The sequence below is a fragment of the Orcinus orca genome, chromosome 9 (genome assembly GCF_937001465.1).
Source record: "Orcinus orca chromosome 9, mOrcOrc1.1, whole genome shotgun sequence".
NCBI classification, from domain to species: Eukaryota; Metazoa; Chordata; class Mammalia; order Artiodactyla; family Delphinidae; genus Orcinus; species Orcinus orca.
This window is the reverse complement of record NC_064567.1, coordinates 65,804,495-65,830,022: the sequence shown is the minus strand read 5'-3', so window position 1 is coordinate 65,830,022 and position 25,528 is coordinate 65,804,495. Positions and strand designations below refer to the sequence as shown.

The window sequence follows — 25,528 nt, the reverse complement described above, 5'->3', positions numbered from 1 at the left end:
TGTTAGCTGCAGGTTCGTCACAGACACTTTTTATTAGGTTGAGGGAACTACCTTCTAATTCTACTTTACTGAGAGTTTTTATTACCAATGACTCCTGGATTTTTCTCAAATGCTTTTTATGAGCCTATCATGATGGTGGTTTTGCATTTGTTTTTTACTGCACTAATATAAGCAATAATATGGATGAATTTGCAAATATCACACTAACCTTGCACTGCTTAGATAAACTTCATTTGGTCATGATGTAGCACACTTTCATATTTTGTTGGACTCAGTTTAGTGAAACTTTGTACCAAATTTTTGCATTTGTCTGCAGTTTTCCTTTCTTGTCATGTTTATGTGTTTTGGTGTCTGTGTAATGCTGGTCTCATAGAATGATCTCAGAATTACTCCTTATTCTTTCATTTTATGTAACAGTTTATATAGAATTTATATTATTTTTCCATAGATGTTCGGCAAATTTCACTATGGAAACTATGTGGACCTGCAATTTTTGTGTGTGTGAAGGTTTTAAATTTCAAATTCAATTTCTTTACTAAATATAGAACTATTTATGTTACCTGTTTCTTCTTGATTAAGCTTTAGTAGTTTGTGTCAAGGGATTTGATCATTTCACTTCAGTGTTGATTTTAGTGCCATGAAGTTATTTATAAAATTGCCATATTATGCATCAATATATTTAATCTATAGGGATATCAATTTTCTCATGCCTGGTAATTTGTGACTTTTCTTTCTGTTAATTGATATGGCTAGAGTAATATCGATTTTATTGATTTTCTTTATTGTTTTTCAGTTTTCTATTTTACTGATATTTACTTCATCACATACTATATTTCCTTTTTTATTACTACTTGGAGTTCTTCATAATTGTTTAAGATGGAGAGTAAGGGGATTAATTTTAGATATTTCATCTTTTCTAAGAGAGGCATTTAGTACTGTAAATATTCCCTGTGTATGGCTTTAGTGGCTTCTCAATAATTTTGATGTGTTGGTTTTTCATTTTTATTCCATCTACATAGTTTCTAATTTCTCTTTTTTCTTTGACCCGTGAGTTATTTAGAAGTGTGTTATTAGTTTATAAGTATTTGAAGGCTTTCCAGATACCTTTTGTTATCAATTTTGATTTAATTCTATTACAGTCAGAGAAGATAATTTATATGACCAAAATTCTCTTAAATATATTGACACTTGTCTAGTGGCCAAGAATATCTTCTAACTTAATACACATTCAGTGATATTTTCAAGAAATATGTATTCTGTTGGTGATGTGTTCTATAAACACATTAATTAGATCAAGTTGGTTGATAGTGTTGTCCCAAGATTCTATATCCTTGTCTACTTGTATCAAATACTGAGAGAAGACATTAACTTTAAAAGACTCTAAGACTGAAGCTGAGAGTAGTTAGATAATTGACTCAAGGTCATAGGAAAATGGCAATGCCAGAATTTGAACATAGGCTGTCAAATCCACTGTGCCAAGTGTTGTGTGTGTGTGTGTGTGTGTGTGTGTGTGTGTGTTACTGTGTGTGTGCATGTATGACCTTTATCATAGTTTGTGATGAGCAAATGTATTATGGATAGTACATGCTAAAAAAATATTAGTTAATTCAGCTTTTTTTGTAAATAGCATGTGACAAAGGGAAAGTAATTAAATTCAGAAATCATTTTGAACATATATTTGCAATAAAAAAGACTGCAAAAGAATACAAAATATGCATAATGATTACAGCAGGATGGTGACATTATTTTCCTCTTCTGGCTATCCAAAACTTGCTATTATAATACAGTGCCTTTATACTGTTAAGTAAAATAAGAAAAATAAAGTAGTGCAAAAATCTGTACTTAATTAAAGAGCAGTTATTTAAGAAATATCAGGCTGAATAAGAAAACGCTTGAGGCTTCTTGCTCGATCTACTAATGTGATTTCAGCTGACAGTGTATAAGAGATGTTGTAATATCATTACCTATTAGAAGCAAAAGTTATTAATGAAAATAAATATGTTTGAATATTTGCATATGAAATTGTATGAAGGCCAGGGTTCTTCTTATGATAACATATACTCGTGGATAATTTTTGGTCATTGTAGTAAAAGCAGTCTACCTCTACAGTGTTTTGAAAACACTAATAATCTATTCCAACGAAAAAATTAGGTAAGGAATCTCACATACCTACCAATCCTGCTTGCTACCTACCAAGCAGCTAAAAGCGTCTGCTTGTTCACTGTTCTCTCTCAGGGTGACCCGCACAAATTAATGTGCACAGCTGGTTGCATCCCACCTGTCACCACCCTCATGCACAGTTCTTCTCCAAGGCCTTAAAGCCAATCAGAAGGGAAGCAGACAACCTATATATATGACTAAAAGTCCTAAGTATTTAAGGTACCTGGAGCACAGATGTGGTAAAGCGCACAGATTAATATAAATCAAACGCTAAATCTATCATCATACCCCCTCTATCATTCTAGAAGAATCCTTTCTGATAAATTGTGAGGAGTGGTTAGAAACAGCTACATGTTGCAATCACAGATAACTGATGGCTTTAAAAAAAAAACCCATAAATTGGAAGCTCAAATATTAAATTATTGCTTGTAAGATTAAAAATGTTCTTTGCACAATGTACTGTTTGGCTGAACTAGAGTGGGGCATAGAATTATGCAGCCTGCAGGGACACCCTCTTTGGTATCCATACCGCTTTGGTGTCCATACATTTGTTCTCTACATCTGTGTCTCAACTTCTGCCCTGCAAACCGGTTCATCTGTACCATTTTTCTAGGTTCCACATATATGCGTTAATATGTGATATTTTTCTCTTTCTGACTTACTTCACTTTGTATGACAGTCTCTAGATCCATCCATGTCCCTACAAATGACCCAATTTTTTTCCTTTTTATGGCTGAGTAATACTGCATTGTATATATGTACCACATCTTCTTTATCCATTCGTCTGTCGATGGGCATTTAGGTTGCTTCCATGACCTGGCTATTGTAAATAGTGCTGCAATGAATATTGGGGTGCATGTGTCTTTTTGAATTATGGTTTTCTCAGGGTATATGCCCAGTAGTGGGATTGCTGGATCATATGGTAATTCTGTTTTTAGTTTTTTAAGGAACCTCCATACTGTTCTCCATAGTGGCTGTATCAATTTACATTCCCACCAGCAGGGCAAGAGGGTTCCCTTTTCTCCACAACATCTCCAGCATTTGTTTTTTGTAGATTCTCTGATGATGCCCATTCTAATGGGTGTGAGGTGATACCTCACTGTAGTTTTGATTTGTATTTCTCTAATGATTAGTGATGTTGAGCATACTTTCATGTGTTTGTTGGCCATCTGTATGTCTTCTTTGGAGAAATGTCTATTTAGGTCTTCTGCCCATTTTTGGACTGGGTTGTTTTTTTAATATTGAGCTGCATGAGATGTTTATATATTTTGGAGATTAATCCTTTGTCCGTTGATTCATTTGCAAATATTTTCTCCCATTCTGAGGGTTGTCTTTTCGTCTTGTTTATGGTTTCCTTTGCTGTTCAAAAGCTTTGAAGTTTCATTAGGTCCCATTTCTTTATTTTTGTTTTTATTTCCATTACTCTAGGAGGTGGATCAAAAAAGATCTTGCTGTGATTTATGTCAAAGAGTGTTCTTCCTATGTTTTCCTCTAAGAGTTTTATAGTGTCAAGTCTTACATTTAGGTCTGTAATCCATCTGATAACACAATCTTTAACTGAGCCTCTAAACCATATTTCTTCCTTATTCCCTTTCTTACTTCATTCTCATTGCACTTATACAGGCAAGAAACCTGAGAATCATCATTACCAGTTTTACTTTAAATTTTTTTGTAAAATCTTACTAATCCTACCTCCTGAATAGTCCTAAATCTATCATTACTGCTATATTCAGAAATTTATAACCACTAATATTACTATTTTAATGGTCTACTGACTGGTTTCTCTCTCCCTAGTTGTCCCTTTGTAATCTAATTTTATTCTGAACCAGGGTTATATATTAATATATTACATTATATACATATATATTTCATTATTATACATATAACACTGTTAATATAACAAAGTATAATACATAATTATATACATAGACATTCTCTAAATCTTTTCAGTATTCCCTTATCAGTATTCCATCTATGAGAAAGAAAAGGGGAAGAATTTTATCTGAATCACCCAATGGACTTTTTAAAACCGTGCATCACCTTCTAAGATTCTAATGTGTAGCCTCCCCACTCAAGACTCATTTCCAGAGACAGCTGCAGTTTCTAATGGTAGAGCCTCACTTCTTTTAACTGTGTTGGAGCTTACACACACACACACACACACACACACACACACACACACAGAGAAGCAGCACCAAGTTACTGGATGAAATATACACCTTTCAGTGTGCCAGATAAAACCCTCCACAAACAATCTGGTTACTCTCCATCTCTTTAATCTCACCTTTTCCAATTAAACTTAAGTATCCTTTGCTTCAAGAAATTTCCTGACTCTCCCATCCCCATATAGACCAGGTTGAACTAAAAAACTCTCTTTCATCTACTCACAGCAACTACAGGGGGTTGAAGAGTTTCTCTTCCAAATTCACGTCCACAAAGAATCTGAGAATGTGACCTTATTCAGAAATAAGGTCTTTGTAGATGTAATTAAAGATGTTGAGATGAAATCATACTGAAGTTAGGGTGGGGAAAAAGCCACCCAGTTTGTGTTAATTTGTTATGGCAGCCCTAGAAATAAATACAGCACTTTATATTTACCTTTAATATAGCACTTATTTACCTGATTGTATCAGTTATTTTATCTGTTTAGCCTAACCCTACACCCCTAACCATATTTCAAGCTCTTTAAAGGCGGAAATCTATTTATTTATGTCACCAGTGTCTATAGGCTCTAAAAAAATGCCTGCTGTATTAATATATAAATATATCCAAAATTCATGTTAAAAAGACATCATTTTAAAAGACATTTTACAGGAAAAAATTTGGTCTTAAGTTACTAGGATTTTGAAGATGCAAAGATTTTTCAACTTAAAATCTCTTTCTTTCATTTAGTACATCACATTCTTAGTCCTCAGCACCCAACTTTTTCTTCTCTTACCAAGGAAATTTATTTGGCAGAAAATGTCTTGGGAAGGGTAATAGATTCAAAGGTGAAAGTTCAACAGTGGGATATAAGATACAAGAAAACAGATACCTGGAACTGACTCTTAGTCAATCATCATTATTAAGGAAAGGGTCTAGATGTATGAACCAGGAAAACAAATCTTTATAAGTCTATGAAGTCACAGTACCTATAGAAAGAAAAATTTGATTATATTTGTGATTTTTCTGTGTCAGGGTATAACACATGTAAAGTATAAATTACTACAATATTATATTCTATGGAGATACAATATTTTTATAAAGGGCCAGCATGCCACACCAGAAAAGACTATTTGAACACTCAAGCTGTTCACCACTGCTGATCTGTAATGACAAATGTGACCCACACCATTAAGAAGGTCGTTTCTTTCCTTTTCTAATATTCTTTTTTTTTAAAGATTAGAATCTAGATAATATTAACAGCACTGTAAAAATGAACAGTTATGTTCTCCTGATCTCCCATCAGTTGTCTTCCCTGTTCCAAGGACCACAGCATGCAACAAAAAGATTAAACAGCTCATTTTTCTCTCTTCTTGGTCTTCAAAGAATCAGTTGGTTTCCACTTCACGTTCACATTTATGCAAAGAAGATTTAACTGCCTGTCACTCACATTGGGAAATGTTTCATATATGTGTTGCTATTTAAAACAAGTTTCATATTTTTCACATTTCCATATTGAATTAAATATAAATGCACTGAAAAGAATAAATTCTTCAATTCAGAAAACTTGATGTCTAGCCAAGATTTAAGAAGATGAAGTTCCAATAAGCCAAGTTTTCTTTGTTTTGTTTTTAATGATTATTCCCTTTATTGGCCAAAATAATCCCAAGTGATGCTGGGAAAATATAGAGCAAATACATATCATATTATATTTGACTAAGGGCAAATATATATTATATTATATTTATTCTTGAGAAATACACAGATATATTTTCTCTTATGAAACAACTAAGTAGATTTCAAAAGACTTGTTTCCTAATTTTCTTTTCAGACATTTCCCCCACAAAATTGCCAAAATTCTTCTGCTATACCCTGGGTCATACCTCAGTGTGCCACTAGAGGGAGTTGTAAAGCAGAGTTGTTGACTATAGGAGGCTACCACACCCCATCTCCTGTAGTCACCCTTCCTAGCTACTTTCAGCAGACAAACCACTCTAGCAGACATTATTGCTGATTGCATAGATACAAAGACAACAGTTTATAACTGTTTCCACTAACAACTTCTAAAAGAAGTGGCAGCTCATCTGGAATGGATGATAACTAACTATAATAAGAAATGATAGATCAAAAACTGGTGCAGGGGAAAGACTATACATCATTCGACCACTTACATGATTGAAGAGCCTAGGAGAAAAAAAGGGAGGAAAAGCACACAACAATTTAGATTCTTACAAGGTTGATGGACCTAAATCCAGTGATTCACCATTCTACCACAATCTTAAACCAGTAAAGAGAGAAGATGAGTGACACAGATTACACCAAAAGAAAAATATTATGTTGTTTTGCAAGTTTTACATATATATCCACACACATAGACACACATGTACACACACATGAAAATGTAATATGTGCATAAATGTAACAGGGAAAACCTTCATTATTCTCACTTACTAATCTTAGACGTCTATTTCAGTCCTGTGAACTTGCCTTTGAAAATTATCAGAGGAAAAATTGTTGGGATTTCCCCTTAAGAGTGAGATGGAAAATGGAAGCTTGACATTTCCTTGCTTCCCCAGACAACTCTAATCTTCCTTACTGAGCAGGGTTGTATCAGGAGCAGAGTGTGTCATCTATCATTTACCATCTGAAAGACTGGATTCTCAGAGCCTCTGTTTCCTCCACTATGAAATGAGCATTAAAAGATTTACCTCACACAGTTGTATGAGGATTAAGTTACGATTATAGAAACAGTCAAATACAGAGAATGGCACATAGTAGAAATACCATAAATAGTAGTTCTCTTGCATCATCCCTTCAGACACGCCATTAAGATGTTAATATCTTCAAAGGGTCAGAGTCTCAGACCGTTAATTGCAAAAAACAAGGGACTCAGAGGCAAGATATAAATTTCTGTTTACTGCTACTGCCATCTTTTAAAATGACTATTTATATGACTTGCATAAAAGCTCTTACAAGTAGAAACTATACTAATGGATGTGGAATATTTCAAGTATTCATTTGATCCATGTAATATCTTCAGCCACATACCCTGCACTTAACTCCAAACTCGGCCTACATTTCTTCTGCCCCCCTGTTTCTTTATCTCATTTGGTATATGGCAGCCTAGGAGAAATAGGTATCTTCCCAGACACCTTTCCACTCCTCTCTGGGATAATGAGGCAAGGGGAAGTGGTGGAGTTATTAAAAAATTTAAAATTTCATATGGAGTAATATTTGTTACAGAAATATAACCATAGCTATATGAAAACCTTTAATTCCTAAAGTATCTTATGTCTATAGAGTTTAATACATCTGAATATTCATATGATTTTTTAATTTCCATAAAAGGCATTATTGGCAACTAGGAAGTAAAATAACATGCAAAGGCTCCTATTTCTCCACTTTCTCTTCTAATGGTTAGACACTTTCACAGCTGCTACCAACATCTTTAGTGTGAAATTTTCTGTGCTTCTGTGGGAGAGGAGGTGATTGAGAGGAGGGGGTTTTAATGCCCATAATCCCAGGCAGCTGAATTCCCCAGATGCTTCGGCTGCCTGGAATCTCCTCTCACTGGTGGATGCATGGCAGAGCTGAGGATTTCCTCCATCCCTAATGTAGTCTTTGTTTTCCCAAGTTTTGTTCCCCAGCAGAGTTTACTTCAAATGAATTCTTGGGAATACAAAGTCCTGAGCAATCCATTCTGTTTTGATTTCAGACACCACTTATATACAGCACCACTTATATATATCATGGATTAAACACAGTAATTTTCTTTCTAAAAAAATGTGTTTCTTATCTTGTTATAATGCAATTCCTTTGAAATCTCTAAGAAGTCTTTGTTTAAAGGCATAAGAACCTATTCTTTAGTGAGAATATGTTTTAAGACTTCCCTGTGCCCTCTGCCTTTCCAAGAGAGTCCAGTGTGTTCAGTCCAAACGATTCTTCCACTTACCTTTTTGTGTTGCTTAAAATGAGCCCCGGATTAAAGTCAGGACATATGGATTCAAGTACAAAGTCTGCCTCATTTCAATAATCCTCTAGGAGAGATGATGGAGGTGGCTTGGTGATAGAGATAAACTGAAGAGAAGTCACTAGAATCTGGATACATTTCAGCATTAGAGCTGATACGAAATTGTTGACTGACTGGAAGTAGGTTATGAGATAAAGAAGAGAATCAGGAATTATCCTAATTTTTCCCCACGGCAAGTGTTACAACAGAATATTGATTAATTGAAATGGGGTTGGGAAGACTGTGCAGGATCAAGTGCTGGAGTTAAAATCAGGAATTTGGTTTTGATCCTGTTAAGCTGAGGATGTCTATTGGACATTTGCATGGAAATTTTGAGCCAGATATATAAGTCTGAAGTTCAGGAGAAAAGTCAGGACTTGGTGTTTCCAATGTATAGATGGCATTTAAAGACTTTGGAAAAGAGTCATAAGTCAGGAAATTTGTGATGAGAGGAAAGAAAGAAACTCTGTGGATTGAAGATACACCAATGTTTAAAGATTAGAGACAAGAGGAACCAGCAGAGGAAATAGAGAAGCAGTGGACAAGGTAGAAGAGGAGGAGAACTGAGGAAAACTGGGGTCTAGGAGACCAGTTAACAGAAGTTTCAAGCAGCACGGAGCAATTGCTGCATGCCTTGCTTCTGACAGGGGGAGCAAGTGGTCTGTTTTGTTGACTCTTCTATTCCCTGCTTAAAATAAAGTTTGTCCTACATGAAAACAAAACAAAACAAAAAATACAAGCCTTGCCTTTGATTGTGAGACCTTAGAGTCATTTAAACTTGATATTATTTCCCTCCTTTGAGGTAGAAATAGAATAATACACTTTCTTTACCATCCACTGAGTGTACAAAAAATGGCCTTGCAAAAGATAAAATTGCATTTCATAAAATCAAGAGCAAAGGAAAGGTTTTTAAAGGTTTCCTGCAAAGTCAAAAAGAGTTCAGAGTTAACATTAAGCTCCCTGATTGCCTACTTTCACTGAGCTCCATGGCCGCCAGATGCTTCCCGCCCAGTCTCCTGTCACTGCCAGCCCAATTCTCCCCCACCACACAGAGCAAATTCAGAGGTCAATAGTGAGAAAAGTTGAATACTTCTCCAAAATCTTTTTTTTTTTTTTAATTCAGTTGCTGAGGACCCATAATGCTTTTAAAGCAGAAGAAAGTCTTGACAAAAGAAAAGTACGGTAATGGTTCTAGGAGTTGTAGTCTTGATCTGTGCATTACGATTGACTCTGATTGAACTCATATCACAGAACCAAGTGTAAGTTTTCCTAATAATGATGCAGGATTCAAGGAATTTTTTTAAATGAAGAAGATGGGTGAAATGAGTGAAGCAGATCAAAAGCTATAACCTGAGAGGTATAAAATAAAGAAGTCATGGGGATGTAACGTACAGTATGGTGACTGTCGTTAATACCGTATTGACTCTTTGAAAGTTGCTAAGAGAGTACATCTTAAAAGTTATCATCACAAGAAAAAAAAATTTTAACTAGGTGTGGTGATGGATGTTAACTAGACTTAGTGTGGTGATAATTTCACAATATATACAAATATTGAATCATATTGTATACCTGAAATTAATATAATGTTATATGTCAAATATGCCTCATTAAAGAGTATTTTAAAACAAAAAGTGAAATGCTTTTCATTCTATGCTCTTCATTATAAAACCATAGACTCCCAGATTTTTTTTTTAAATGGATCACAGAACCAACTCACCTAGCCTCCTGAAACGACCTGTCAGCATTTTTATAGCACACCTGGTTAGAGGTAGAACTGGTACCAGTAACCAAAGCCATTGACTCCAAGTTCAACATTTATTACTGATTTTTGCTTTCTGTTTTTGTTTCCCCCATCATTAGAACATTTTGACATTGGTTTTGAAGCATAATCTCTAGTTAAACTCTTATTCATTAAATTCTAATTTTAGTTTTCTCTTTAAATATACTTCTTAAGCAGTTCTAAATCTATGTGAGACTATTAATTATAAGTTCTCTAAACCAACCGGGAGATCTGATAGATGAGACATTTCTAAAACATTAAAATTTAAATTTCAAGCTCCAAGAGGACAGGATGTAGTCTAGGTAGTTTGCCATGATATTTCTCACATTTTCTGGGCATTCAATAAATATTAGTGAAGTGAATAAAGTTTTTTAATACATTCTTCTAGTTATCCTGTGGCTTACACTCATATTTCCTTTGACTCTCTACTTAAATTTCACATGTTTAGAGAGATCTTCTCAGGCTATCCTCCGTAAACTCTAAGTTCCCATTTAACTTTCTGTCCTCTGATTTCTTTTTCTTAGTGCTGATGTAATCTTATATATTCCACCAAATTTTCTTATTTATTGTCTGTCTCCCTATATGAAGCTCCACAGGATAGATATTTGGGTCTCTCTCTCTCTCTCGTTTTTTTTTTTTTAACAGATCAGTCCCTGGGAGGAGAACAATGGCTGGTGTCTGAAATTGCTCAGTAAATCTTCATTGCATGGCATGAATGAATGAATGAATGAACGGAATGACAAATACTTCCTTCTTGTTAAAGGAGACCTGAAAGGTAGAGTATATATGAGGGCACAGAAACACGTTTTAAAGAAAAGTCAAAGAGAGAAAAACACAGATGCTTCTTAGCATGAAGAACAAACTAGAATGCAAGTCAGCTTCTCTCCTTATAACATCAGAAACCTGTCTCTGAGCTGACTCCCTTTGGCTGAGAGTAAGGTAGAACATAAAAGGGAAATGAATGGCTAGGGTTAGGCAAACTGGGAATGATTAAAGAGATGGAGAAGTGTGAAAGAGTTTACTGTTTTTAAATTCTGTGCTTGTTAAAACCGTCTTCCATGACATTGAACCAAAGATATATTTTCTTATTCTCTACTTGTTAAAAAAAAAGATTACAATGCAATTGTTAACTAGATTAAATGCATACATACACATTTACATATATGTATGTACATTTTTTCATTTATATCTGGAGTGGAAGTTTTAACGATTTCAAGACTCAGTAAAGAGAAGAAGAGAATGCTTCTTCTCACCATTACAGTGGATATAGTATCAAAGAATTTAAATCATAATTTCTCACTTATAGTAATAAACACTCAGAAGTGCATTTCACTTTGGAAAATCTTGTACTCTGTCCTAAGAGGTGTCTCAGGTTGACATTCATTGTGTTGATGACATCACCACAGCCTGGGCCTGGCTCTCCAACTTGCAAAAATACCACCATTTAGACAGAGGTGTCTCTTAGATGGTCAGTGTTTCCAGGGCTGATATTTCAAACTAAATCTTTTTAGAAATAGCAAATGCTCTGAACTCCTAACACATGCTTTTTAAAAAAGCACACATAATAACCCAGAACCCACTTAAGAAGCACTAATTAACATAAGGATAATAGCCATATTTATGGAGTTCGTACTTTATTCTAGGCATTTTACAACCTCTGAAATTACAATTAATATGCCATGATACAGTCGTAAGCAAGAATAGAAAAAAATCTATAACTTGCTCAGGATCTGACAGCATATGTAGAAGAACCATTTCTGCCCTTATTTGCTTCCAACCTAGGAGCTGAAGAGATAAACATATAAAAAATTAAACTATAATTATAGATTTTCATAGCAGTTCATAACAACATTGAAGGTAGAAGGATTTTTTTTCTTCTGCATGACAAGTCACTCAAAGGGACATTATTAACTCAGTGTCATTGCTGTTGACATATAATTACAAATAAAGATGCTCTGGGAGAATGAGGATGCCATGCCCTTGTGTTTTGCACTAAATACTGTCAAGAGGGCAGCTGAGACAGTGCAATTGGTACGGCATTAGAAGGACATTTTAAGGCTCACCTCTGACACTTGGTTTCATAACTGATCAAATCATTTAATCACCCAGGCTCCCTTTGCTCATTTATAAATCAATGACTATTACATTTTCCTAGAGCACATATTGTGAAGAATAAATAAAATAATCACCATGAGAGTCCCTTTTAAACTGTTAATCACTATATAAATATGAGGTTTTATTATGACATGAGGAGATAAAATGTTCATTTTAAATTTTAGTCTAAGATATCTAGCACTTCTACATGAATGTACTTTTCTCTCACATCTTTATCTTGTTAGTAGAGACCGTTTTCAGTTGCTTTCCAAAAAACTGAAAGCCATAAAAATTTAACTACAGTAATACAAGCTATTTTCCCTTCTTCAAAATTTTTATACCTTTTCATTATAGAAATCTTAGGAAATCAAGGTACATCACAAAGAATATGAAAATAAGGATCAGCTAAAATCTTACTATAAAATCAGTTACTTTAAAATGCTAGAAACTCAAATTCAGAACAGACATAGATGCAATTATAGAGATGTATAGATGTAGATATCTTTGTGGGGGGTGTAATTATAGATATAAAAATTGGTGCTACTCTGATGTATCCATTCTCAATCTCTTGACTTTTAGGAACAATTATTGTTACTGCTTGCTACTTACTTATTAAGCCAGATTTTCTTAGTGCCTGGCCTACCTTTATGTGTAGATTAGCCATCTCTTAATGCTGTTGGAGCTCTTTAATGGTACTGAAAATGACTACTTACTTAATGTCTCTGTGTCCTGTAGGGATTGATAAAATTTGGCCTGGAACAATTTAATTCCAAGTTTAACCAAATTAATATGATAAAATCCAGCTGTGAACAGATCTAAAAAACTGCCTCATATGACTATTCAGAGGCCAACTTTAACAAAGTCCGTCCTCATCCTCCATATTCCACTTGGAAAGTTATTAAAATCGTAAATCTGAGTCCTAGAATTACAGCATTTTAAGATTATCTTAAGATCTTCATCCCTTTCCAGAGAAAGACCACAAAGATCAAAGAATTACAGTCACTTGTTCACAAGGCAATTGAGTAATGAAACAAGATTAATAGACCAATCCCTAGGCTATTCATCTTTCCACTGAAGTTTCCCTGATTTTCTGCTGTTCCTAAGAATGCCTTTTCTACTCTTGTTCATTAACCAAATTACCTAAGAGCATGTGACTTCTTGTCAAGTGGACGTGGTTTCCTCAGAAAGGATTATCCTTTGCAGTGCTCGAGATACATCTTCTGGGCGAAGTTCCTTAAATAGCTCTTTCCTCAAATCATACTAAGTTTGTTTTAGTGTTAAATTTGGTAACAGGGAGTTGAATGGAACATTTCCTGTTATCCTGGAATTGTGGCTAAGACTCAAAGCTTAGGATAAAGAAACATACATTCTAAAGCAAATACCCTACATTCTAAAGAAAGCCACCAACAATGGGGCCAGACATCTTCCAAGGTCTTTTTGAGAGGTAGCAGAACTGGCACTACTGCCATCAACCACCCACTTCCTATTTGTAAATAAGGAAAGAACAAGGGAGATGCATGGATTTGGGTGAGACACGGGAACTGACACCTCAGTCAGGTGCCACATACCAAGTACAATGTTTATGTTTATGGCCAAAGGCAAACAGAGTGCGTTCTGAGAGATGCACTTGAAAAGATTAGTAAGACTGCAAAGAGGAACCTATTACTTCTCCCCAGCTGGTTGCTCTAAGAGATGCAAACTTCGTATGTTCATCATGCTACTGTCATTGGCAGCAAAGAACAGGGGAGAACTGTTGGGGGTCCTTGTCATGTGTTCCTTGTAGTTTAGGTGTATATCTAAACATAAGACTGGTCCTGACACATATCTGTAAGTTCCTGGAGACAGAAGGCTGGTTCAGCAGCTGATGCCAGCAGGCAAAGAAATCATAGCAAAATAAACCTGGGAATAAAATGGGGGCAACCCACAACTTCTGTTTGAGAGGGCACAGAAGAGGAACACAGTGTTCACTTGGTTCCGGGTAAATGATCATGGAAGTTAAAAGCGGGGGACAAAGTTGTATTCTCAGGAAGTAACAGCCCAAGTAAGATAATCTCTCCCAGAGAATAAAGAAGACATGACTGCTCCACGGAGGGCTCAAAGGTAAAGCCAAGCCTTACTCGAGGGAACCATGCACTGCATTTTAGGGCCACATTGACACAGTCTAACAGGATCAGGTAGAGACAGAACCAAGCAGAGCAAGACCAAAGCAGAGTGAGACCAAGAACAAGAACAGGAAACCAATTATGTAGGATAACCTCTCCAGTCCTTCCTTCTTATCCCAGACACCAGGAAGCTAAATACAGAAAAAGGAGAAAAGAGAAACATGAGCGCCTGCGCTCTCCACTTTCCAAGTTTCTTAAAACACAATCAGCCAGTAATGGGGCTACTAGAACTTCTGAGATTAACTGGATGAAATTTTTTATTAAAGTAGCCAGAAAATTGGAAGGGAAAGAGAGTTTTAATATAATTGGAGGCAATGATTGAAAATATATGTTTCTTGTAAAGGTACAAAATGTTTATGTTTTGTTTTCATACCATTCTTTTCAGTACCTCATAAATATATGTTGGGTTTAACTGAATTTGTTTTTTAAAACGAATATTTTGATGAAATTTGGGGGGTGTCCACCTAAGAAGATAAAAATGAGAAATCTGTAAAGAAAACTAAGAGTAACTAAAAATCGTTAGATAAAATGAGTAGTTACGGTAGGTGTATCTATTAGATAAAGTAGTAAATATATAAAACTAACAGGATTAGCAGAGAGGTCTAGCATAAACACAATCAATAAATGATAGCCATCTTCACTATAAAGCTCAATAGTTTTACCTGCTATGAATTTTAAATAACTGTGTTTAGATCCAAGTATGATTTCTTCTTGGAGACTAGGAAACTGACAGACGGTATAAGCAGCTCTTCCTTTTCATTTATTTAAGTCGCCTACTCTCACTCTCAGATCCTTATATCCTTCTGGATGTCTCATAAGAAAAGATGCCAAAGTCAACACGTCATCAACGTTCCCCCACCCTCATCCCCACCTCCTTACTCTGCTCCTGTGGTTCCTGCCTCAGTAAACAGCAGCACCATCTACCCTGTAAATCAAGCCAGAAAACTGAATTCATCCTAAATCTTTCTGTTCCACAGTCCAGCCAGTCACCATGTCCGTCTGCTTTACCTCCTGAACATTTTTCACACCCATCACCTGCTCCTTCCCACTACTGTGGCTGCCTCAATGCAAATGGTCATTATCTCTTCTGACAAGTGTATCTCTGTCTCAGCTTTGGCTCCCTGAAATCCATCCTCTCCATATCACCCAGAGAGTACCATGGCACAACCCTGCTTAAGGACTTCACTGAGTCTCTATCACTCAAAGCTTAAAGGCCAGACTCCTGAGGAGAGCATCACCATGAGGGTACTTCTCCCAACTCACTTCCTATTCTCTTCATCTTGTGTCTTGCTCTCAGGAATTCAGCAATTTTTTTTTTACATGCATAAAGCATGGTGGTACATGGCTCTTCGTCTCTGCTCAAGCTGTTTCCTTCTAACCCCTGAATACTTAACATACCTTTCAGGATTAGCTAGTAGACCTTTCCTGATTTCCCACATTGTACAGTGTACCCACTGCATGCCTTTATCTTAGTACAGTGAAATAATTTCTTATGCGTTTTCCCCTTAACCAGATTCTAAGAATCTTTATTGAAGGGCCAGTATTTGACATCACTCTAATCCAAGTACCTCACCCAGAAAGAGAAATAAATATCAATAATGAATAAATAACAGAAAGAGAAAGAAATAAAATGCTAAACTGAACTAAGTATTAGAAAGTAAAAATTAACAACAGGTAGCGTATTATCCAAGCCCTTTCAACATGCAGACATTGTGCTGAGAATTTCCTCTGTTTTAATTTAATCTTTGTAACATCCCTGTAAGGTGAGCGGTCCTGTGACCCTTATTTCACAGATGAGGAACATGGGGCCTATGGGCTTAAGTAATTGGTCTGAGGTCACACAGATGCTATGGCCAAAGACAGAATTCCTAACCCTGACTCTTGGACTTAAGTGCTCAACTAACATGCTTCTTGCTGACTTACAAAATAACTTCTTGTAAATGACTGAAAGACAGATTCATGAGATGAACTATCCTGCCCCAAGGCAAAGACTGTTTCAGGAGATGAATCAGTCATTACTGTATTTTAGTAATGCAAGGCCTTTTTACCACTAGAGAAGGGTGTACTTCACTCTAAACCATTTAATCACGCTCAGTTCCATCAGCAACCATGCTGTTAGCTTCCATTATCCCTTACTAAAATAGCATGCTTGAACGGTAAATTCCTACTTACAGAAGAAAGAAAGAGTGGAAAGGTAAATTGCTAGGATCAAACCCATGAGTTAATTTGACCCCTGCCTCCAGAGAATTCCAATTACAAATAGTAAGCAAACCCCCAAATGATATCCCTTCCTGGCTTCCGTGAGCAGTTACATATAAAAGAGAAGAAGCAAACATAAACTGAAAAATTCCTAGGGAAGATGGGCAGGTGTAACACACAATGAGTCTACAAATGGAGAACTTGAACAGCATCAGACAGGCCCTGAAAATGAATTCAGCCAACAGCACCTCTGAAAACATCACTTCATGTAAACAGATGCAGAATATTCCTCACAAACCTTATTTCTATGGACTTTCAGGCTTCTCCGTGGCTATATTTTAAGAGTTTAAAAATGTGAAGTGGAAGCGTAAACATCTAAAGCAGAGTTAAAACTGTGAATAGATTTTTGTCATCGTGTAGAATGGCTTCTTAGCAAAATCGGCCTTCACGGTAGCAAATCAATGCTTTCAGACACACTACTAATATTTCCTAAAATGAAATCACAACCCGGAAATAAAAATGAGAAACAATGATAGTAGGGACCATCAAAAATACTATAAAGGGTTTATCAATCTGGGGAATTATGTTAATGTGATGGGAGGCTTTTGGGTAGCCGACCAGCTCATCCAGAGGCTGCAGAACAGAAAGGTTTGTAGAACAAATGAAAACGCTTGACTCACAAAAGCTTACTGAATCAATCTTAAACACACAGCCACAAGCAAGGAGCAAGAGAGAGGTTAACACACGTAGGGGAGGGTGCAAGCACTTCCTGAATCTTTCTCCATGCTCATTTGCCTCAAGTGACTCATGACTATTTAGTGTCTAAGCCCTTCTGTATTAGTGTTAGGAAAGCAGAAAGGAGGTACCGAAAACTGTGCAGCCTGAACAACAGAAATTTACTGTCTCACAGTTTTGGAGGCTAGAAGATCAAGGCAGGAGGGTTGTTTCCCTCCAAGGACAGTGAGGGGAAAACTGTGCCACGTTTCCATCCCAGCTTCTGGTGCTTCGCTGCCAATCTTTGGCACTCCTTGGCTTCTGCATCACCTCATCTCTGCCTTCACCTTCTCATGGTGTTTGCCCTATGTGCATTTCTGTGTCTAAATTTTCCCTTTTCATAAGGACACCAGTCACATCAGATGAGGGGCCTACCCTACGCTGGTAGGACCTCATCTTAATTAGTACAACTGCAACAATCCTATTTCCAAATAAGGCCTCATTCTCGGCACTAGGGGTTAGGACTCCAACATATTAATTTGAGGGGGTATGATGGTTCATTTTCTGTGTCAACTTGACCAGGCCATGGGATGTCCAGATATTTGGTTAAATATTATTTCCAAGTGTGTTTGTTAGGGAGGGTGTTTCCAGAAGAGAGAAGCACTTGCCTTGGTGAACTGAGTGAAGCAGATGGCCCTCCACAGTGTGAGTGGGCACCATCCAATCTGTTGAGGGCCCCAATAGAACAAAATGGTAGAAGAAAGTTGAATTCTCTCTCTCTGTCTCTCTCGCTGCCTTACTGATTGAACTGAAAGATCGTTTTTTTTTCTTCCAGCCCTTGGGCAACACCATCAGCCTTCCTGATTCTCAGATCTTCAGACTCAGACTGGAACCCACACCACCAGCTTTCCTGGGTCTCCAGTTTGCGGACGGCAGATCATGGGACTTCTCAGCCTCCAAAACTGTGAAAGCCAATTCCTTATAATATATCCCTCTCTCTTTCTCTTTCTCTTTCTCTCCCTCCCTCTCTACTGATACTCTTCTAATACTGTTTCTCCGCAGGACTCTGACAAATACTGAGCGCGAGTGGCACAACTCAACCCATAGCATCTTCCGTCCCTTCTTATCTTACACGTGTGCTATTCACTGTCAACAGATCTCACAAGCTACTTGCTTCTATAACGTACCGCACCCATCTCCCTTCTTTACTTCTCCTATTTCAGTAGATAAATTTTCTTAAACACTGTAGCAAACACACATCATAAGACCAAATGTTTTCATCTGTAAAATAACACAAATATATAGGAACCCACCGACCGACAGTTTTTAGTGATTCTGCCAGGTATAAGAAAATTCTGCCATTCGATTGCTATCACCCAGAAAGTCTCTTTATCCATTATTATCAAATGATCTGGCTCTTGTATCAAAGGCAACACTGCTCACCTCTACCCAGGGGCAGGAAGCTACATGGCAGCAGGTTTCATATCCATAATTATATAATTCTTGTGAAGCTCATAAGGAGATACAGTGTTTACTTGATAAATGAGACCAAGGAAGAGAGATGGAGAGGAGAGAGCACTTTTCAAGAGAAGTTTTTGATCAATTCTTTGCAATAGCCTGTTTCCTGTGGGTCTCCAGGCTTAGCAGTCTATTTCCCTTTCATTAAACATTTATTTTTATGCCAGAGGAACTGTGACACACCATAAAATCTGGGCAGTACCTAGGAAATAGTACTTCTCAGTAAAGATTAAACACTACACAGAATAATGAGACAGAAACTGTAACTCATAGCATTTTCAAATTATCCAATATTTGGAAATCCACAGCATAGGTGCAAAAATAACACATTATTGTTTTACGTCACAGAGGTTAAAGTTATATATAGAGAGAAATACCTCGATCATGGTTTGTCCTAGAAAAACCCTCCAAGAAATTTAAGATTCTCTTTGCACTTTCCTACCTGCATTTCCTTCCTCCGCCCGGGAAGTCTTCTTATATACCCTGTCCTGTATTTGCTTACTCTCCATAGGAGGAATCCCCCCACTTACAGGATTCATACCCAAATGAGTAATTATTCAAGAACTAACAAAAAACGATATTCTCGTTCTACCAACCCTCACAGCCATCACAGCACTACTCAATCTGTATTTCTACATACGCCTCGCCTCCTCCACAGCATTAACCCTATTTCCCTCTACAAACAACATAAAAATAAAATGACAATTTCACTCCACAAAACGAATAACCCTTCTACCAACAGCAATTGTATTATCCACAATACTCTTACCCCTCACACCAGCATTCTCCATTTTCCTATAGGAGTTTAGGTTAAATCAGACCAAGAGCCTTCATACTAAGCAAGTATCATTTACTTAACCCCTGCCTAATAAGGATTGCAAGACCGTATCTTACATCAATTGAATGCAAATCAAACACTTTAATTAAGCTAAATCCTCACTAGATTGGAGGGATACATCTCCCACGAACTTTTAGTTAACAGCTAAATACCCTAGTCAACTGGCTTCAATCTACTTCTCCCACCGCGAGAAAAAAAAGGCGGGAGAAGTCCCGGCAGGATTGAAGCTGCTTCCTTGAATTTGCAATTCAAAATGATGATTCACCACAGGACTTGGCAAAAAGAGGACTCGACCCCTGTATTTAGATTTACAGTCTAATGCCTACTCGGCCATTTTACCTGTGTTCATAAATCGCTGACTATTCTCAACCAACCACTAAGATATTGGTACCTTATACTTGCTATTTGGTGCCTGAGCAGGAATAGTAGGCACTGGCCTAAGCTTATTAATTCGCGCTGAACTGGGTCAACCTGGCACACTAATCGGAGATGACCAGGTTTACAACGTACTAGTAACAGCCCATGCCTTCGTGATAATTTTCTTCATAGTCATACCTATCATAATTGGTGGGTTTGGAAATTGACTAGTCCCTCTAATAATTGGAGCACCTGACATAGCCTTTCCTCGTCTAAATAATATAAGCTGAACTGTATATCCTCCTCTAGCTGGAAATCTAGCACATGCAGGAGCCTCAGTAGACCTTACCATTTTCTCCCTACATTTAGCCGGCGTGTCCTCAATCCTTGGAGCCATCAGCTTTATTACAACCATTATTAATATAAAACCACCCGCTATAACCCAATACCAAACACCCCTCTTCGTGTGATCAGTCCTAATTACAGCAGTATTACTCTTACTATCACTACCCATCCTAGCAGCTGGAATTACCATACTATTGACCGACCGAAACCTAAATACAACCTTTTTCGATCCCACAGGAGGAGGCGACCCAGTCCTGTACCAACACTTATTTTGATTTTTTGGTCACCCCGAAGTATATATTCTAATCCTACCTGGCTTCGGAATAATTTCACATATTGTAACCTACTACTCAGGGAAAAAAGAACCTTTCGGGTATATGGGGATAGTTTGAGCTATAGTTTCTATTGGGTTCCTAGGCTTTATCGTAAGGGCTCATCATATATTCACAGTTGGAATAGACGTAGAAACATGAGCATATCTTACATCAGCCACTATAATTATTGCTATCCCCACAGGAGTAAAAGTCTTTAGTTGACTAGCAACACTTCACAGGGGAAATATTAAATGATCTCCCGCTCTAATATGAGCCCTAGGCTTTATCTTCCTATTTACAGTAGGAGGCCTAACTGGCATCGTCCTAGCTAACTCATCCCTAGATATTGTTCTCCACGACACCTACTATGTAGTCGCCCACTTTCACTATGTACTTTCAATAGGAGCTGTCTTAGCCATCACAGGAGGTTTTGTTCACTGATTCCCACTATTTTCAGGCTATACACTCAACTCAACATGAACAAAAATTCACTTTATAATCATATTCATAGGTGTAAACATAACATTCTTCCCACAACACTTCCTAGGCCTATCCGGTATACCTCGACGGTATACTCCAACTACCCAGACGCCTACACAACATGAAATACTATCTCATCAACAGGCTCTTTCATCTCACTAACAGCAGTTATACTAATAATTTTCATCATCTGAGAGGCATTTGCATCTAAACCAGAGGTATTAACAGTAGACCTCACCTCCACAAATCTTGAATGACTAAATGGACGTCCTCCACCATACCATACATTTGAAGAACCAGCATATGTCAACCCAAAATGATCAAGAAAGGAAGGAATCGAACCCCCTCTCATCGGTTTCAAGCCAATATCATAACCACTATGTCTTTCTTTATAAATGAGATATTAGTAAAGCCTTACGTAACTTTGTCAAAGTTAAATCACAAGTGAAAACCCTGTATATCTCCATGGCATATCCCTTCCAACTAGGCTTACAAGACGCAACATCACCTATTATAGAAGAACTCCTACGCTTTCATGATCACACATTAATAATCGTCTTCCTAATTAGCTCCCTAGTCCTCTATATTATTACCCTAATACTTACAACCAAACTAACACACACCAGTACAATAGATGCCCAAGAGGTAGAGACCATTTGAACTGTCCTCCCAGCCACCATCTTAATCCTAATCGTCCTGCCCTCCTACGAATTCTCTACATGATAGATGAAATTAATAACCCCTCTTACCGTAAAAACAACAGGACACCAGTGATACTGAAGTTATGAATATACCGACTACGAAGACCTAAACTTCGACTCCTACATAATTCCAACCTTGGACCTAAAACCAGGAGAACTACGATTACTAGAGGTAGATAATCGAATGGTTCTACCCATACAAATAACAATCCGAATATTAGTCTCCTCCAAAGATGTACTACACTCATGAGCTGTCCCCTCCCTAGGCCTAAAAACAGATGCAATCCCTGGACGCCTAAACCAACCTTAATATCAACATGACCGGGTCTATTCTACAGACAATGTTCAGAAATCTGCGGCTCAAATCATAGCTTCATACCAATCGTTCTCGAACTAGTACCCCTAGAGAACTTCGAAAAATGATCTGCATCCATATTATAATCTGATTAAGAAGCTAAACTAGCGTTAACCTTTTAAGTTAAAGATTGAGAGCCGTAAACTCCCCTTAATGACATGCCACAACTAGACACATCAACATGACTTCTTACTATCCTATCTATATTCCTTATCCTCTTCACACTATTTCAACTAAAAATCTGAAAACATTTCCACTCCCCCTCCCCCAAACTAACACACACCAAAATACAAGAACAACAAACTCCTTGAAACACCACATGAACGAAAATCGATTTACCCCTTTCACAGTCCCAATAATACTAGGTATTCCTATCACCACTCTAATCATTATGTTCCCTACTATACTATTCCCAACACCAAATTGACTAACAATCGCACAGTCTCCATCCAACAATGATTAACCAAACTTACATCAAAACAACTAAGAAATACACATAACCTCAAGGGACAAACCTGATCTCTAATACTCATCTCACTTCTCCTATTTATTGCTTCTACAAATCTTCTTGGAATATTACCCCACTCATTTACACCTACCACCCAACTCTCAATAAATTTAGGTATAGCTATTCCCCTATGAGCCGGTACCGTCATTACAGGCTTCCGTAATAAGACAAAAATTTTCCGTAGCTCACCTTCTACCAAAAGGCACACCCACTTTCCTAATTCCCATATTAGTAATCATCGAAACTATCAGCCTACTTATCCAACCAGTAGCACTAGCCGTACGACTAACTGCCAACGTTACAGCAGGCCACCTGTTATCTTACTCTCCATAGGAGGACTCCCCCCACTTACGTTAATTAATAGCTACCTTATTAACAGCTAAGGGTTTAAGTTAGTCCTCAGCAGGTTTGCACATTAGAATCATCCACGGAGGCTGTGTTCCAACCCCAGAAATTCTGATTCAGCAAATCTGGGACAGTGTTTAGCCAAATTTTAAAGAAACTTCTGCAGGTGATCTTGATGATCAGCCAGCCTGAGAATCTCTAATTAAATCCCTTACAAGCTAATAAAATAATTTGCAGTCATATCAAGAAAAAAGATCCCGCCCCAAACCACATGACCCACACTGTTCTCCAGAGAACTGTTTTCCAGAACAGAGGTTTCCAAAATTTTCTGCTCAAAGCTTTATTATTAAAATATCTTTGAGCGTACACTGTCAATATGTGATTCGTCTCATTTATAAATTATTGGGTGTGCCAAAAAGTGCCTTCGGTTTTTTAAGTAAAAATAAAAGATGTATTTTTCATTTTCACCAAGAACTTTATTGAACATTGTATTCACCCTTTTGTTTCACTACCTTCTGCCACTTTTCAGGCAACTTCATAATTCCACCTTCCCAGAACTTTTTATCTTTTTGAGCATAGAACTGTTCCAGCTGCCTTTTACAGTCTTCCAGGGAATTGAAATTTTTTCCATTAAGAGAATTTTGTAAAGATCGAAATAAATGGAAATCTGAAGGTGCAATGTCTGGTGAATACAGCAGATGAATCACAATTTCCCAGCCAAGCTGTAACAGTTTTTGCCTGGTCATCAAAGAAACACGCGGTCTTGCATTATCCTTGTGGAAGATTATGCGTTTTCTGTTGACTAATTCTGTATGATTTTCGTCAAGTGTCACTTTCAGTTGGTCTAATTGGGAGCAGTCCTTGTTGGAATGAACCGTTTGGTTTTCTGGAAGGGGCTGATAATAGAGGACTCCCTTCTAATCCTACCATATATGCAACATCACCTTCTTTGGATGAAGACCGGCCTTTCGTGTGGTTGCTGATGGTTCATTTCGCTTGCCCCACAATCTCTTTTGTTGCACATTATTGTACAGTATCTACTTTTCACTGCCCGTCACGATTTGTTTTAAAAACGGAACATTTTCATTATGTTTCAGTAGAGAATCACATGTGGAAATATGGTCAAGAAGGTTTCTTTCGCTTAACTTATGCGGAACCCGAACATCAAAGCAATGAACATAACCAAGCTGGTGCAAATGATTTCCAACGCTTGATTTGGATATTTTGAGTATGTCGGCTATCTCCCACATAGCTATCTTGAGTATGTCAGCTATCTCCCACATATCTCCCACATATCTCCCACATAGTGGTATAACATTGATTGTTCTCAATTATTCTTTCGATTTGATCGCGATCAACTTCAGCTGTCTACCCGACCATGGAGCACTGTCCAGTGAGAAATCTCCAGCACGAAACTTTGCAAACCACTTTTGACATAATCGATCAGTTACAGCACCTTCTCCATACACTGCACAAATCTGTTTTGCGTTTCAGTTGAATTTATACCTTTCTTGAAATAATAAAGCATAATATACCGAAAATGTTGCTTTTTCTTCCATCTTCAATATTAAAATGGCAACACAAAAATTCACCAATTTTGATGTTTTTTAAATGCACGCTGATATGACAGCTGTCACATACAATCTGACAAAATTGTTTCAAACGAAGTTAAAGACAACTAAGTGCTACTAGAGCCATCTTACAGGAAAAACCAAACAAACATTTTGGCCCACTCAATATATATTTGTGAAACTGTATTAACATATTTTAGTATTACAAAACATACACAAAAGCAAAATTCAAAAGGATGAGATAAAATGAGTGTACTTGTCAGTAAATGGATCATTTTGAGCACATCGAGAAGTGGATACACTCTACTTTGGGGTTCCCTCCATGAATGTTTATTGAAGAAGAACACAATTCACCTTTTCTGCCACTTTCTGCAGCTTTTTAATGACACCACCTTATATTTAAACAGCACTGTACAGCGTATAGAGTGTGTTCACATCCAGAATCACATGTGATGCTCAAACACTCTACGCAGATAGGTTTAGTTAATACTAATAATCTGTCATAGATGAGGACGCTAAGGCCCAGCTGGGAGTTTCTCAACGTCACACAGCTAAAAATGGTGGGACTAAGACCAAAATCCCAGTCTTTGGTCTCAAAATTGAATACTTCATAATCCAGGGCTCACCTGGGTAGGCCATAATGATTGTGTTTGCTTTCTCTTCTACTCCAAGGCAAAAGACAAGAAAAGGTTGCTTTTTAACTATGCTTGCTTTAGAGATTAATAGAGCTGCTTGCTGGAATTATACATATTATCAGATGCAGTAAGAACTGAATCAAAGTTTACAGGCTAGTTAAAAACAAACAAATAAACCAAAAACCCTCCACGCACTATCTGTACTTCAGTGTAGTACATGGGATGACTTTGCCCCTGGGGGAACATTTGGCCACATCTGGAGATATTTTTGGTTGCCAACACTGGTGCGTAAAGAAAGAGT

General features: G+C 37.2%; 1 pseudogene; it reads left to right on the top strand.

Moving 5' to 3' along the window:
* The first annotated feature begins 20,602 nt into the window (after positions 1-20,602).
* LOC117199816 (cytochrome c oxidase subunit 2-like) lies at positions 20,603-22,257 on the top strand (annotated as a pseudogene).
* Positions 22,258-25,528: the final 3,271 nt, after the last annotated feature.